The following is a 14,893-nucleotide window of genomic DNA, read 5'->3' on the forward strand; positions in this document are numbered from 1 at the left end:
CGGCATGTCGGGGAGAGGAGAGGAGTAAAGCGGCATGTCGGGGAGTGGAATGGAGTGAAGAGGCATGTCGGGGATTGGAGTGGAGCGGAATGTTGGGAGTGGAGTGGAGCGGCATGTCTGGGAGTAGAGTGAAGTGGAGCTGCATGTCAGGGAGTGGAGTGAAGTGGCATGGCATGTCGGGGAGTGGAGTTGAGCGGCATGTCTGAGAGAGGGAGTGGAGCAACATGTCAGGAGTGGAGTGGAGAGGCATGTCGGGGAGTGGAGTGGAGCAGCATGTCAGGGAGGGGAGTGGAGCGGTATGTCGGGGAGTGGAGCGGCATGGTGGGGAGTGGAGCGGCATGTCGGGGAGTGGAGTGGAGTGGAGCGGCATGTCAGGGAGTGGAGTGGAGTGGAGCGGCACGTCGGGGAGTGGAGCGGCATGTTGGGGAGTGGAGTGGCCTGTCGGGGAGTGGAGTGGAGCAGCATGTCGGGGAGTGGAGTGGAGCGGCATGTCGGGGAGTGGAGTGGAGCGGCATGTCGGGGAGTGGAGTGGCGCGGCATGTCAGGGTGTGGAGTGGAGCGGCATGTCGGGGGTGGAGTAGAGCAGCATGTCGGGGAGTGAAGTGAAGTGGAGCGACATGTCGGGGAGTGGAGTGAAGTGAAGCGGCATGTCTGGGAGTGGAGAGGAGTGGAGCGGCATGTCGGGGAGTGGAGAGGAATGGAGCGGCATGTCGGGGAGTGAAGCGGAGCGGCATGTCGGGGAGTGAAGCAGAATGTCGGGGAGTGGAGTGGAGCGGCATTCGTGGAGTGGTGCGGCATGTCGGGGAGTGGAGAGGAGTAGATCGGCATGTCGGGGAGTGGAGAGGAGTGGAGCGGCATGTCGGGGAGTGGAGTGAAGTGGACCGGCATGTCGGGGAGTGGAGTGATATTTCAGGGAGTGGAGTGGGGAGGCATGTCAGGGAGTGGAGTGGAGAGGCATGTCGGGGAGTGGAGTGGAGCGGCATGTCGGGGAAAGGAGAGGAGTGGAGCGGCATGTCGGGGAGTGGAGTGGAGTGTCGTGGAGCGGCATGTCGGGGAGTGGAGCGGCATGTCGGGGAGTGGAGTGGAGCGGCACGTCGGGGAGTGGAGCGGCATGTTGAGAGTGGAGTGGAGCGGCATGTCGGGGAGTGGAGTGGAGCGGCATGTCGGGGAGTGGAGTGGAGCGGCATGTCGGGGAGTGGAGTGGCGCGGCATGTCAGGGTGTGGAGTGGAGCGGCATGTCGGGGGATGGAGTGGAGCTGCATGTCGGGGAGTGAAGTGGAGCGACATGTCGGGGAGTGGAGTGAAGTGAAGCGGCATGTCGGGGAGTGGAGAGGAGTGGAGCGGCATGTCGGGGAGTGGAGAGGAATGGAGCGGCATGTCGGGGAGTGAAGCGGAGTGGCATGTCGGGGAGTGAAGCGGAATGTCGGGGAGTGGAGTGGAGCGGCATGTCGTGGAGTGGTGCGGCATGTCGGGGAGTGGAGAGGAGTAGATCGGCATGTCGGGGAGTGGAGAGGAGTGGAGCGGCATATCGGGGAGTGGAGAAGCATGTCGGGGAGTGGATCAGCATGTCGGGGAGTGGAGAAGCATGTCGGGGAGTGGAGCAGCATGTCTGGGAGTAGAGCGGCATGTCAGGGAGTGGAGTGAAGTGGAGCAGCATGTCGGGGAATGGAGCAGCATGTTGGGGAGTGGAGCGGCATGTTGGGGAGTGGAGCGGCATGTCGGGGAGTGGAGTGGTATGTCGGGGAGTGGAGCGGCATGTCGGGGAGTGGAGCGGCATGTCGGGGAGTGGAGCGCCATGTCGAGGAGTGGAGTGAAGTGGCATGTCGGGGAGGGGAGTGAAGCGGCATGTCGGGGAGTGGAGTGAAGCGGAATGTCGGGGAGTGGAGTGAAGCGGCATGTCGGGGAGTGGAGTGAAGCGGCATGTCAGGGAGTTGACTGAAGTGGAGCAGGATGTCGGGGAGTGGAGTGAAGTGGAGCGGCATATCGGGGAGTGAAGTGGAACGGCATGTCGGGGAGAGGAGAGGAGTAAAGCGGCATGTCGGGGAGTGGAATGGAGTGAAGAGGCATGTCGGGGATAGGAGTGGAGCGGAATGTTGGGAGTGGAGTGGAGTGGCATGTCTGGGAGTAGAGTGAAGTGGAGCTGCATGTCAGGGAGTGGAGTGAAGTGGCATGGCATGTCGGGGAGTGGAGTTGAGCGGCATGTCTGAGAGAGGGAGTGGAGCGACATGTCAGGAGTGGAGTGGAGCGGCATGTCGGGGAGTGGAGTGGAGCAGCATGTCAGGGAGTGGAGTGGAGCGGTATATCGGGGAGTGGAGCGGCATGGTGGGAGTGGAGCGGCATGTCGGGGAGTGGAGTGGAGTGGAGCGGCATGTCAGGGAGTGGAGTGGAGTTGAGCGGCACGTCGGGGAGTGGAGCGGCATGTTGGGGAGTGGAGTGGCCTGTCAGGGAGTGGAGTGGAGCAGCATGTCGAGGAGTGGAGTGGAGCGGCATGTCGGGGAGTGGAGTGGAGCGGCATGTCGGGGAGTGGAGTGGCGCGGCATGTCAGGGTGTGGAGTGGAGCGGCATGTCGGGGGGTGGAGTGGAGCTGCATGTCGGGGAGTGAAGTGAAGTGGAGCGACATGTCGGGGAGTGGAGTGAAGTGAAGCGGCATGTCTGGGAGTGGAGAGGAGTGGAGCGGCATGTCGGGGAGTGGAGAGGAATGGAGCGGCATGTCGGGGAGTGAAGCGGAGCGGCATGTCAGGGAGTGAAGCAGAATGTCGGGGAGTGGAGTGGAGCGGCATTCGTGGAGTGGTGCGGCATGTCGGGGAGTGGAGAAGAGTAGATCGGCATGTCGGGGAGTGGAGAGGAGTGGAGCGGCATGTCGGGGAGTGGAGTGAAGTGGACCGGCATATCGGGGAGTGGAGTGATATTTCAGGGAGTGGTGTGGGGAGGCATGTCAGGGAGTGGAGTGGAGAGGCATGTCGGGGAGTGGAGTGGAGCGGCATGTCGGGGAAAGGAGAGGAGTGGAGCGGCATGTCGGGGAGTGGAGTGGAGTGTCGTGGAGCAGCATGTCGGGGAGTGGAGCGGCATGTCGGGGAGTGGAGTGGAGTGGAGCGGCACGTCGTGGAGTGGAGCGGCATGTTGAGAGTGGAGTGGCCTGTCGGGGAGTGGAGTGGAGCGGCATGTCGGGGAGTGGAGTGGAGCGGCATGTCGGGGAGTGGAGTGGAGCGGCATGTCGGGGAGTGGAGTGGCGCGGCATGTCAGGGTGTGGAGTTGAGCGGCATGTCGGGGGGTGGAGTGGAGCTGCATGTCGGGGAGTGAAGTGGAGCGACATGTCGGGGAGTGGAGTGAAGTGAAGCGGCATGTCGGGGAGTGGAGAGGAGTGGAGCGGCATGTCGGGGAGTGGAGAGGAATGGAGCGGCATGTCGGGGAGTGAAGCGGAGCGGCATGTTGGGGAGTGAAGCGGAATGTCGGGGAGTGGAGTGGAGCGGCATGTCGTGGAGTGGTGCGGCATGTCGGGGAGTGGAGAGGAGTAGATCGGCATGTCGGGGAGTGGAGAGGAGTGGAGCGGCATGTCGGGGAGTGGAGTGAAGTGGACCGGCATGTCGGGGAGTGGAGTGATATTTCAGGGAGTGGAGTGGGGAGGCATGTCAGGGAGTGGAGTGGAGAGGCATGTCGGGGAGTGGAGTGGAGCGGCATGTCGGGGAAAGGAGAGGAGTGGAGCGGCATGTCGGGGAGTGGAGTGGAGTGTCGTGGAGCGGCATGTCGGGGAGTGGAATGAAGCGGAGCGGCATGTCGGGGAGTGGAGTGGAGCAAAGCGACATGTCGGGGAGTGGAGTAGAGCAGAGCGGCATGCCAGGGAGTGGAGTGAAGCGGCATGTCGGGGAGTGAAGTGGCATGTCTGGGAGTGGAGAGGAGTGGAGCAGCATGTCGTGGAGTGGAGAAGCATGTTGGGGAGTGGAGCAGCATGTCGGGGAGTGGAGAAGCATGTCGGGGAGTGGAGCAGCATGTCGGGAAGTGGAGAAGCATGTCGGGGAGTGGAGAAGCATGTCGGGGAGTGGTTCAGCATGTCGGGGAGTGGAGAAGCATGTCGGGGAGTGGAGCAGCATGTCTGGGAGTAGAGCGGCATGTCAGGGAGTGGAGTGAAGTGGAGCAGCATGTCGGGGAGTGGAGCAGCATGTTGGGGAGTGGAGCGGCATGTTGGGGAGTGGAGCGGCATGTCGGGGAGTGGAGTGGTATGTCGGGGAGTGGAGCGGCATGTCGGGGAGTGGAGCGGCATGTCGGGGAGGGGAGCGCCATGTCGAGGAGTGGAGTGAAGTGGCATGTCGGGGAGGAGAGTGAAGCGGCATGTCGGGGAGTGGAGTGAAGCGGAATGTCGGGGAGTGGAGTGAAGCGGCATGTCGGGGAGTGGAGTGAAGCGGCATGTCAAGGAGTGGAGTGAAGCGGCATGTCGGGAAGTGGAGTGAAGTGGAGTGTCATGTCAGGGAGTGAAGTGGAGCGGCATGTCGGGGAGTGGAGCGGTATGTCGGGGAGTGGAGTGAAGTGGAGCGGTATGTCAGGGAGTTAAGTGGAACGGCATGTTGGGGAGTGGAGAGGAGTAAAGGGGCATGCCAGGGAGTGGAATGGAGTGAAGAGGCATGTCGGGGAGTGGAGTGGAGTGAAGAGGCATGTCGTGGAGTGGAGTGGCATGTTGGGAGTGGAGCGGCATGTCATGGAGTGGAGTGGAGTGGCATATCGGGGAGTGGAGTGGAGTGTCGGGGAGTGAAGTGGAGTGGCATGTCGGGGAGTGGAGTGGCATGTTGAGAGTGGAGTGGCATGTCATGGAGTGGAGTGGAGCGGCATATCGGGGAGTGGAGTGGAGTGTCGGGGAGTGAACTGGAGCGGCATGTCGGGGAGTGGAGTGGAGCGGTGTGGCATGTCGGGGAGTGGAGAGGAGTGAAGCAGCATGGCGGGAGTGGAATGGAGTGAAGAGGCATGTCGGGGAGTGGATTGAAGTGGAGCGGCACGTCGGGGAGTGGAGCGGCATGTCGGGGAGTGGAGAGGAGTGGGGCGGCATGTCGGGGAGAGGAGTGGAGCGGCATGTCGGGGAGTGGAGTGAAGTGGAGCGGCATGTTGGGGAGTGGAGTGAAGTGACCGGCATGTCGGGGAGTGGAGTGACATGTCGGGGAGTGGAGTGGAGCAGCATGTCGGGGAGTGGAGAGAAGTGGAGCGGCATGTCAGGTTGTGGAGGGGAGTGGAGCAGCATGACAGGGAGTGTAGTGGAGTGGTGTGGAGTGGAGCGGCATGTCGCGGAGTAGAGCGGCATGTCGGGAGTGGAGCGGCATGTCGGGGAGTGGAGTGAAGTGGAGCGGTATGTCGGGGAGTGGAGTGGCATGTCGGGGAGTGGAGTGGAGCTTCATGACGGGGAGTGGAGTAGAGTGGGGCGTCATGTCGGGGAGTGGAGCGTCATGTCGGGGAGTGGAGCGGCATGTCAGGGAGTGAAGCGGCATGTCGGGGAGTGAAGCGTCATGTCGGGGAGTGGAGTGAAGCGGCATGTCGGTTAGTGGACTGAAGCGGCATGTCAAGGAGTGGAGTGAAGCGGCATGTCGGGAAGTGGAGTGAAGTGGAGCGGCATGTCAGGGAGTGGAGTGAAGTGGAGCGGCATGTCGGGGAGTGGAGTGAAGTGGAGCAGTATGTCAGGGAGTGAAGTGGAACGGCATGTCGGGGAGTGGAGAGGAGTAAAGCGGCATGTCGGGGAGTGGAATTGAGTGAAGAGGCATGTCGGGGAGTGAAGTGGAGTGAAGGGGCATGTCGTGGAGTGGAGTGGCATGTTGGGAGTGGAGCGGCATGTCATGGAGTGGAGTGGAGCGGCATATTGGGGAGTGGAGTGTCAGGAAGTGAAGTGGAGTGGCATGTCGGGGAGTGGAGTGGCATGTCATGGAGTGGAGTGGAGCGGCATATCGGGGAGTGGAGTGGAGTGTCAGGGGATGAAGTCGAGTGGCATGTCGGGGAGTGGAGTGGAGCGGTGTGGCATGTCGGGGAGTGGAGAGGAGTAAAGCAGCATGTCGGGAATGGAGTGGAGTGAAGAGGCATGTCGGGGAGTTGAGTGAAGTGGAGCGGCACGTCGGGGAGTGGAGCGGCATGTCGGGGAGTGGAGCGGCATGTCGGGGAGTGGAGCGGCATGTCGGGGAGTGGAGTGGCGCGGCATGTCGGGGAGTGGAGCGGCATATCGGGGAGTGGAGTGGAGCGGGATGTTGGGGAGTGAAGTGAATTGGAGCGGCATGTCGAAGTGGAGTGAAGTGGATTGGCATGTCGGGGAGTGGAGAGGAGTGGAGCGGCATGTCGGGGAGTGGAGAGGAATGGAGCGGCATGTCGGGGAGTGGAGAGGAGTGGAGCGGAATGTCGGGGAGTGGAGTGGCATGTCAGAGAGTGGAGAAGAGTGGAGTGGAATGTCGTGGAGTGGAGAGGAGTGGAGCGGCATGTCGGGGAGTAGAATGAAGTGGAGCAGCATGTCGGGGAGTGGAGAGGAGTGGAGCGGCATGTCGGGGAGTGGAGTGAAGCGGAGCGGCATGTCGGGAGTGGAGAGGCATTTCGAGGTTTGGAGAGGAGTGGAGCAGCATGTCGGGGAGTGGAGAGCAGTAGAGCGGTGTTGGACTTGGCCCTTCTGGCAAGTTCACCGCTAGTATCCTTTGCAGTATCCTAGCCTTTTCCTGTGTTGTACTAGTGGTTTTAGGCCTCTGGGCGCTTTCACACTGTGTCCCAGTGGAAAGCGCGTGCGCTCTGTGTGGTTGAATGAGACTGACCTGCCCTCCCATAGGAATGCATGGTGGATCTGAGTGACCGTGCTAGTTTCTGATGCGTGGGGAGTGCAGGGTCGAGTTTGATATGTGCAAACTCGTGATAGTGAATGCTGCGCAATGATGTGTGCGGCGTTACTGTAGCTAGTTTAGAATCGCCACTTCTAGATACTGGCATAAATGTGCAGTGACTGTCTGGCATGTGATTGGCTGGTGTGCCTGGCTCCAGGAGTCAGGGTGGGTCTGCCCCAGTGGTGGGTGGAGAGCTCTGCAGGTTGATGAGTGGGAGGAGTACACCTAGGACCGGAATAGGGCTGGGCTTTCCCCACACAATGCTGGCTCCGCCCCCTGTGGTGCGACTGATGACCCTGGGCCTGCTCTGTGAATAGGGAGAGGGGCTGAGCAAAACAAAGTCCTCAGGAACCAGTTGCATCTGGTTCGCCCCTTCCCTGCACCTTTTGAAAACAAAGGATTTGGTGTATAAAAGAGGGGCTGTGACCCCATGAAAATGTTCTTGTTCTTGTGCTTAACTTGAAACAACCAGGGGCGTGCTGCTGCTGGGGCCCAGGGGAAGGATTGCCTCCCTGGGCCCTGCCCAGCCCCTGGATGCCTGATGGACTTTGTGGGGCCTTTTTGCTGTTTTCTTGATCGATCAAGGACTTTGTTTCTAGCGCCTGGTGAGCGCTCAGATCCTGATTGAACCACGAAGAAACTCTGCCTGACCAGAAGGACCTGGAAGAAGCTGAAGGAGGAGTAACTTTCCCTGACCTGGGGTATTGGCCTGCAGTTGGTGCCTTGCTGAGAAAGGAGAGGAAAAGACTAAGAGAGACTTTGCACTTTGTTTTCAACAATCTCCTAGGGCTTGGAAGAAGAGCTTGCCCCCTGAACTGAGTTCCAGGACCATTGGACTCATCTGCCTTCCAAAATTGAGTTGCCTGGACAATTTTTGCTTGTTTCCTGCTGGATTTGGCCCCAGTACGACTCGTACCCCATCCGCCATGAAGCCGTGTCTTTTCCGCCCGGCACCGTGTGTCTACGCTGATCCAAAAGCGTTAGTACGCACCGTATCCCTCCCGGCCGCATCGCACCTAACCTTCCCCGCCGATTCGAGTCGTACAACCCTGGCTGCCGAACCCTGTACCCCGGACCCAAGCTTCGCTGTCCCGCAGGTACGGTCCGTACGCTGCTAACGTACTGCACCGTGCCGTACTCAGAGCTGAGAAGCCGCATCACGCTGATCCTCCCCGTACGCTGTACGGCACCGAGAAGTGTTGCCGCCTATCCGCACCGAAGGTACGGCTCGAACGCCGAACGCCACGGACTCTGCAAGCTGATCCGGGCCATCCGCACGTATCCCTGAAGGTCCCGTACCAACGCCGCGTCCCGACGCCGCGACCTGACCAGCATCCGAATACGCTGCCGAACTACGACCCGGACCCATCAACTTGTCCGGCACTGTCCGTCGCAGACCCCACAAACTTAAGGTACTTTATTCTGTTCGCACCGTAGCGTGCACGTCACGGACCCCGGAGTCCGCCACGATTGTTTGACTCGTACTTTCCTTGTTTTTAATGCCTACGAGTTGCACAGCCAGGTACGAACCGTACAGAGCCTGAAAAGAAGCAGAATTGACAAAAAGAAGCCTATTTTTGCATTTTAAGCCTTTTTACAAGAACATTGAACTTTAAAATAATACTGTGGTCATTTTATTCGTTATTCTGGTCTTGTGCTAAGCCTTATATAAAGAAACCTATTTTTGATATAACCTTGACTGGTGTCCATTTGTGGTGTGTCATTGTATTACTGTATGTGTTCACAAATGCTTAACCTATGACGCCCTGAGCATAGTCTTGACTCTTTGCTCCACACTACCTAAAGGGTGAGCAGGGGTTATTTGAAAGGGTGATGCCCTTACTCTGACTTAGAATAGAGAGTCCCTGCTTGTCGCAAGTGCATACCTGTGCCAACTAGAGATGCCCAATTCTAACAAGCGGCATGTCGGGGAGTGGAGCGGCATGCAGGGTAATGGAGCGGCATGCGGGGGAGTGGAGCGGCATGCAGGGGAGTGGAGCGGCATGCCGGGGGAGTGGAGCGGCATGCCGGGGAGTGAAGCGGCATGCCGGGTAGTGGAGTAGAGCGGCATGCCGGGGAGTAGAGTAGAGTGGCATGCCGGGAGTGGAGTGGAGTGGCATGCCGGGGAATGGAGTGGAGCGGCATGTCGGGAGTGGGGTGGAGCGGCATGTCGGGGAGTGGAGTGAAGTGGAGCGGCATGTCAGGGTGTGGAGTGAAATGGCATGTTGGGGAGTGGAGATGAGCGGCATGGCATGTCGGGGAGTGGAGAGGAGTAGAGCGGCATGTCGGGGAGTGGAGAGGAGTGGAGCGGCATGTCGGGGAGTGGAGTGAAGTGGACCGGCATGTCGGGAGTGGAGTGATATTTCAGGGAGTGAAGTGGGGAGGCATGTCAGGGAGTGGAGTGGAGAGGCATGTCGGGGAGTGGAGTGGAGCGGCATGTCGGGGAAAGGAGAGGAGTGGAGCGGCATGTCGGGGAGTGGAGTGGAGTGTCGTGGAGCGGCATGTCGGGGAGTGGAGCGGCATGTCGGGGAGTGGATTGAAGCGGAGCGGCATGTAGGGGAGTGGAGTGGAGCAAAGCGACATGTCAGGGAGTGGAGTAGAGCGGAGCGGCATGCCAGGGAGTGGAGTGAAGCGGCATGTCGGGGAGTGAAGCGGCATGTCTGGGAGTGGAGAGGAGTGGAGCAGCATGTCGTGGAGTGGAGAAGCATGTCGGGGAGTGGAGCAGCATGTTGGGGAGTGGAGAAGCATGTCGGGGAGTGGAGCAGCATGTCGGGAAGTGGAGAAGCATGTCGGGGAGTGGAGAAGCATGTCGGGGAGTGGATCAGCATGTCGGGGAGTGGAGAAGCATGTCGGGGAGTGGAGCAGCATGTCTGGGAGTAGAGCGGCATGTCAGGGAGTGGAGTGAAGTGGAGCAGCATGTCGGGGAGTGGAGCAGCATGTTGGGGAGTGGAGCGGCATGTTGGGGAGTGGAGCCGCATGTCGGGGAGAGGAGTGGTATGTCGGGGAGTGGAGCGGCATGTCGGGGAGTGGAGCGGCATGTCGGGGAGTGGAGCGCCATGTCGAGGAGTGGAGTGAAGTGGCATGTCGGGGAGGGGAGTGGAGCGGCATGTCGGGGAGTGGAGTGAAGCGGAATGTCGGGGAGTGGAGTGAAGCGGCATGTCGGGGAGTGGAGTGAAGCGGCATGTTGGGGAGTTGACTGAAGTGGAGCAGGATGTCGGGGAGTGGAGTGAAGTGGAGCGGCATATCGGGGAGTGAAGTGGAACGGCATGTCGGGGAGAGGAGAGGAGTAAAGCGGCATGTCGGGGAGTGGAATGGAGTGAAGAGGCATGTCGGGGATTGGAGTGGAGCGGAATGTTGGGAGTGGAGTGGAGCTGCATGTCTGGGAGTAGAGTGAAGTGGAGCTGCATGTCAGGGAGTGGAGTGAAGTGGCATGGCATGTCGGGGAGTGGAGTTGAGCGGCATGTCTGAGAGAGGGAGTGGAGCGACATGTCAGGAGTGGAGTGGAGAGGCATGTCGGGGAGTGGAGTGGAGCAGCATGTCAGGGAGGGGAGTGGAGCGGTATGTCGGGGAGTGGAGCGGCATGGTGGGGAGTGGAGCGGCATGTCGGGGAGTGGAGTGGAGCGGCATGTCAGGGAGTGGAGTGGAGTGGAGCAGCACGTCGGGGAGTGGAGCGGCATGTTGGGGAGTGGAGTGGCCTGTCGGGGAGTGGAGTGGAGCAGCATGTCGGGGAGTGGAGTGGAGCGGCATGTCGGGGAGTGGAGTGGAGCGGCATGTCGGGGAGTGGAGTGGCGCGGCATGTCAGGGTGTGGAGTGGAGCGGCATGTCGGGGGTGGAGTAGAGCAGCATGTCGGGGAGTGAAGTGAAGTGGAGCGACATGTCGGGGAGTGGAGTGAAGTGAAGCGGCATGTCTGGGAGTGGAGAGGAGTGGAGCGGCATGTCGGGGAGTGGAGAGGAATGGAGCGGCATGTCGGGGAGTGAAGCGGAGCGGCATGTCGGGGAGTGAAGCAGAATGTCGGGGAGTGGAGTGGAGCGGCATTCGTGGAGTGGTGCGGCATGTCGGGGAGTGGAGAGGAGTAGATCGGCATGTCGGGGAGTGGAGAGGAGTGGAGCGGCATGTCGGGGAGTGGAGTGAAGTGGACCGGCATGTCGGGGAGTGGAGTGATATTTCAGGGAGTGGAGTGGGGAGGCATGTCAGGGAGTGGAGTGGAGAGGCATGTCGGGGAGTGGAGTGGAGCGGCATGTCGGGGAAAGGAGAGGAGTGGAGCGGCATGTCGGGGAGTGGAGTGGAGTGTCGTGGAGCGGCATGTCGGGGAGTGGAGCGGCATGTCGGGGAGTGGAGTGGAGCGGCACATCGGGGAGTGGAGCGGCATGTTGAGAGTGGAGTGGAGCGGCATGTCGGGGAGTGGAGTGGAGCGGCATGTCGGGGAGTGGAGTGGAGCGGCATGTCGGGGAGTGGAGTGGCGCGGCATGTCAGGGTGTGGAGTGGAGCGGCATGTCGGGGGATGGAGTGGAGCTGCATGTCGGGGAGTGAAGTGGAGCGACATGTCGGGGAGTGGAGTGAAGTGAAGCGGCATGTCGGGGAGTGGAGAGGAGTGGAGCGGCATGTCGGGGAGTGGAGAGGAATGGAGCGGCATGTCGGGGAGTGAAGCGGAGTGGCATGTCGGGGAGTGAAGCGGAATGTCGGGGAGTGGAGTGGAGCGGCATGTCGTGGAGTGGTGCGGCATGTCGGGGAGTGGAGAGGAGTAGATCGGCATGTCGGGGAGTGGAGAGGAGTGGAGCGGCATGTCGGGGAGTGGAGAAGCATGTCGGGGAGTGGATCAGCATGTCGGGGAGTGGAGAAGCATGTCGGGGAGTGGAGCAGCATGTCTGGGAGTAGAGCGGCATGTCAGGGAGTGGAGTGAAGTGGAGCAGCATGTCGGGGAATGGAGCAGCATGTTGGGGAGTGGAGCGGCATGTTGGGGAGTGGAGCGGCATGTCGGGGAGTGGAGTGGTATGTCGGGGAGTGGAGCGGCATGTCGGGGAGTGGAGCGGCATGTCGGGGAGTGGAGCGCCATGTCGAGGAGTGGAGTGAAGTGGCATGTCGGGGAGGGGAGTGAAGCGGCATGTCGGGGAGTGGAGTGAAGCGGAATGTCGGGGAGTGGAGTGAAGCGGCATGTCGGGGAGTGGAGTGAAGCGGCATGTCGGGGAGTTGACTGAAGTGGAGCAGGATGTCGGGGAGTGGAGTGAAGTGGAGCGGCATATCGGGGAGTGAAGTGGAACGGCATGTCGGGGAGAGGAGAGGAGTAAAGCGGCATGTCGGGGAGTGGAATGGAGTGAAGAGGCATGTCGGGGATAGGAGTGGAGCGGAATGTTGGGAGTGGAGTGGAGTGGCATGTCTGGGAGGAGAGTGAAGTGGAGCTGCATGTCAGGGAGTGGAGTGAAGTGGCATGGCATGTCGGGGAGTGGAGTTGAGCGGCATGTCTGAGAGAGGGAGTGGAGCGACATGTCAGGAGTGGAGTGGAGCGGCATGTCGGGGAGTGGAGTGGAGCAGCATGTCAGGGAGTGGAGTGGAGCGGTATGTCGGGGAGTGGAGCGGCATGGTGGGAGTGGAGCGGCATGTCGGGGAGTGGAGTGGAGTGGAGCGGCATGTCAGGGAGTGGAGTGGAGTTGAGCGGCACGTCGGGGAGTGGAGCGGCATGTTGGGGAGTGGAGTGGCCTGTCAGGGAGTGGAGTGGAGCAGCATGTCGAGGAGTGGAGTGGAGCGGCATGTCGGGGAGTGGAGTGGAGCGGCATGTCGGGGAGTGGAGTGGCGCGGCATGTCAGGGTGTGGAGTGGAGCGGCATGTCGGGGGGTGGAGTGGAGCTGCATGTCGGGGAGTGAAGTGAAGTGGAGCGACATGTCGGGGAGTGGAGCGAAGTGAAGCGGCATGTCTGGGAGTGGAGAGGAGTGGAGCGGCATGTCGGGGAGTGGAGAGGAATGGAGCGGCATGTCGGGGAGTGAAGCGGAGCGGCATGTCAGGGAGTGAAGCAGAATGTCGGGGAGTGGAGTGGAGCGGCATTCGTGGAGTGGTGCGGCATGTCGGGGAGTGGAGAAGAGTAGATCGGCATGTCGGGGAGTGGAGAGGAGTGGAGCGGCATGTCGGGGAGTGGAGTGAAGTGGACCGGCATATCGGGGAGTGGAGTGATATTTCAGGGCGTGGAGTGGGGAGGCATGTCAGGGAGTGGAGTGGAGAGGCATGTCGGGGAGTGGAGTGGAGCGGCATGTCGGGGAAAGGAGAGGAGTGGAGCGGCATGTCGGGGAGTGGAGTGGAGTGTAGTGGAGCAGCATGTCGGGGAGTGGAGCGGCATGTCGGGGAGTGGAGTGGAGTGGAGCGGCACGTCGTGGAGTGGAGCGGCATGTTGAGAGTGGAGTGGCCTGTCGGGGAGTGGAGTGGAGCGGCATGTCGGGGAGTGGAGTGGAGCGGCATGTCGGGGAGTGGAGTGGAGCGGCATGTCGGGGAGTGGAGTGGCGCGGCATGTCAGGGTGTGGAGTTGAGCGGCATGTCGGGGGGTGGAGTGGAGCTGCATGTCGGGGAGTGAAGTGGAGCGACATGTCGGGGAGTGGAGTGAAGTGAAGCGGCATGTCGGGGAGTGGAGAGGAGTGGAGCGGCATGTCGGGGAGTGGAGAGGAATGGAGCGGCATGTCGGGGAGTGAAGCGGAGCGGCATGTTGGGGAGTGAAGCGGAATGTCGGGGAGTGGAGTGGAGCGGCATGTCGTGGAGTGGTGCGGCATGTCGGGGAGTGGAGAGGAGTAGATCGGCATGTCGGGGAGTGGAGAGGAGTGGAGCGGCATGTCGGGGAGTGGAGTGAAGTGGACCGGCATGTCGGGGAGTGGAGTGATATTTCAGGGAGTGGAGTGGGGAGGCATGTCAGGGAGTGGAGTGGAGAGGCATGTCGGGGAGTGGAGTGGAGCGGCATGTCGGGGAAAGGAGAGGAGTGGAGCGGCATGTCGGGGAGTGGAGTGGAGTGTCGTGGAGCGGCATGTCGGGGAGTGGAATGAAGCGGAGCGGCATGTCGGGGAGTGGAGTGGAGCAAAGCGACATGTCGGGGAGTGGAGTAGAGCGGAGCGGCATGCCAGGGAGTGGAGTGAAGCGGCATGTCGGGGAGTGAAGCGGCATGTCTGGGAGTGGAGAGGAGTGGAGCAGCATGTCGTGGAGTGGAGAAGCATGTTGGGGAGTGGAGCAGCATGTCGGGGAGTGGAGAAGCATGTCGGGGAGTGGAGCAGCATGTCGGGAAGTGGAGAAGCATGTCGGGGAGTGGAGAAGCATGTCGGGGAGTGGTTCAGCATGTCGGGGAGTGGAGAAGCATGTCGGGGAGTGGAGCAGCATGTCTGGGAGTAGAGCGGCATGTCAGGGAGTGGAGTGAAGTGGAGCAGCATGTCGGGGAGTGGAGCAGCATGTTGGGGAGTGGAGCGGCATGTTGGGGAGTGGAGCGGCATGTCGGGGAGTGGAGTGGTATGTCGGGGAGTGGAGCGGCATGTCGGGGAGTGGAGCGGCATGTCGGGGAGGGGAGCGCCATGTCGAGGAGTGGAGTGAAGTGGCATGTCGGGGAGGAGAGTGAAGCGGCATGTCGGGGAGTGGAGTGAAGCGGAATGTCGGGGAGTGGAGTGAAGCGGCATGTCAGGGAGTGGAGTGAAGCAGCATGTCGGGGAGTTGACTGAAGTGGAGCAGGATGTCGGGGAGTGGAGTGAAGTGGAGCGGCATATCGGGGAGTGAAGTGGAACGGCATGTCGGGGAGAGGAGAGGAGTAAAGCGGCATGTCGGGGAGTGGAATGGAGTGAAGAGGCATGTCGGGGATTGGAGTGGAGCGGCATGTTGGGAGTGGAGTGGAGCGGCATGTCTGGGAGTAGAGTGAAGTGGAGCTGCATGTCGGGGAGTGGAGTGAAGTGGCATGGCATGTGGGGGAGTGGAGTTGAGCGGCATGTCTGAGAGAGGGAGTGGAGCGACATGTCAGGAGTGGAGTGGAGCGGCATGTCGGGGAGTGGAGTGGAGCGGCATGTCAGGGAGTGGAGTGGAGCGGTATGTCGGGGAGTGGAGCGGCATGGTGGGG

This window comes from Triturus cristatus, chromosome 1_1 (genome assembly GCF_964204655.1).
Source record: "Triturus cristatus chromosome 1_1, aTriCri1.1, whole genome shotgun sequence".
Taxonomy (NCBI): domain Eukaryota; kingdom Metazoa; phylum Chordata; class Amphibia; order Caudata; family Salamandridae; genus Triturus; species Triturus cristatus.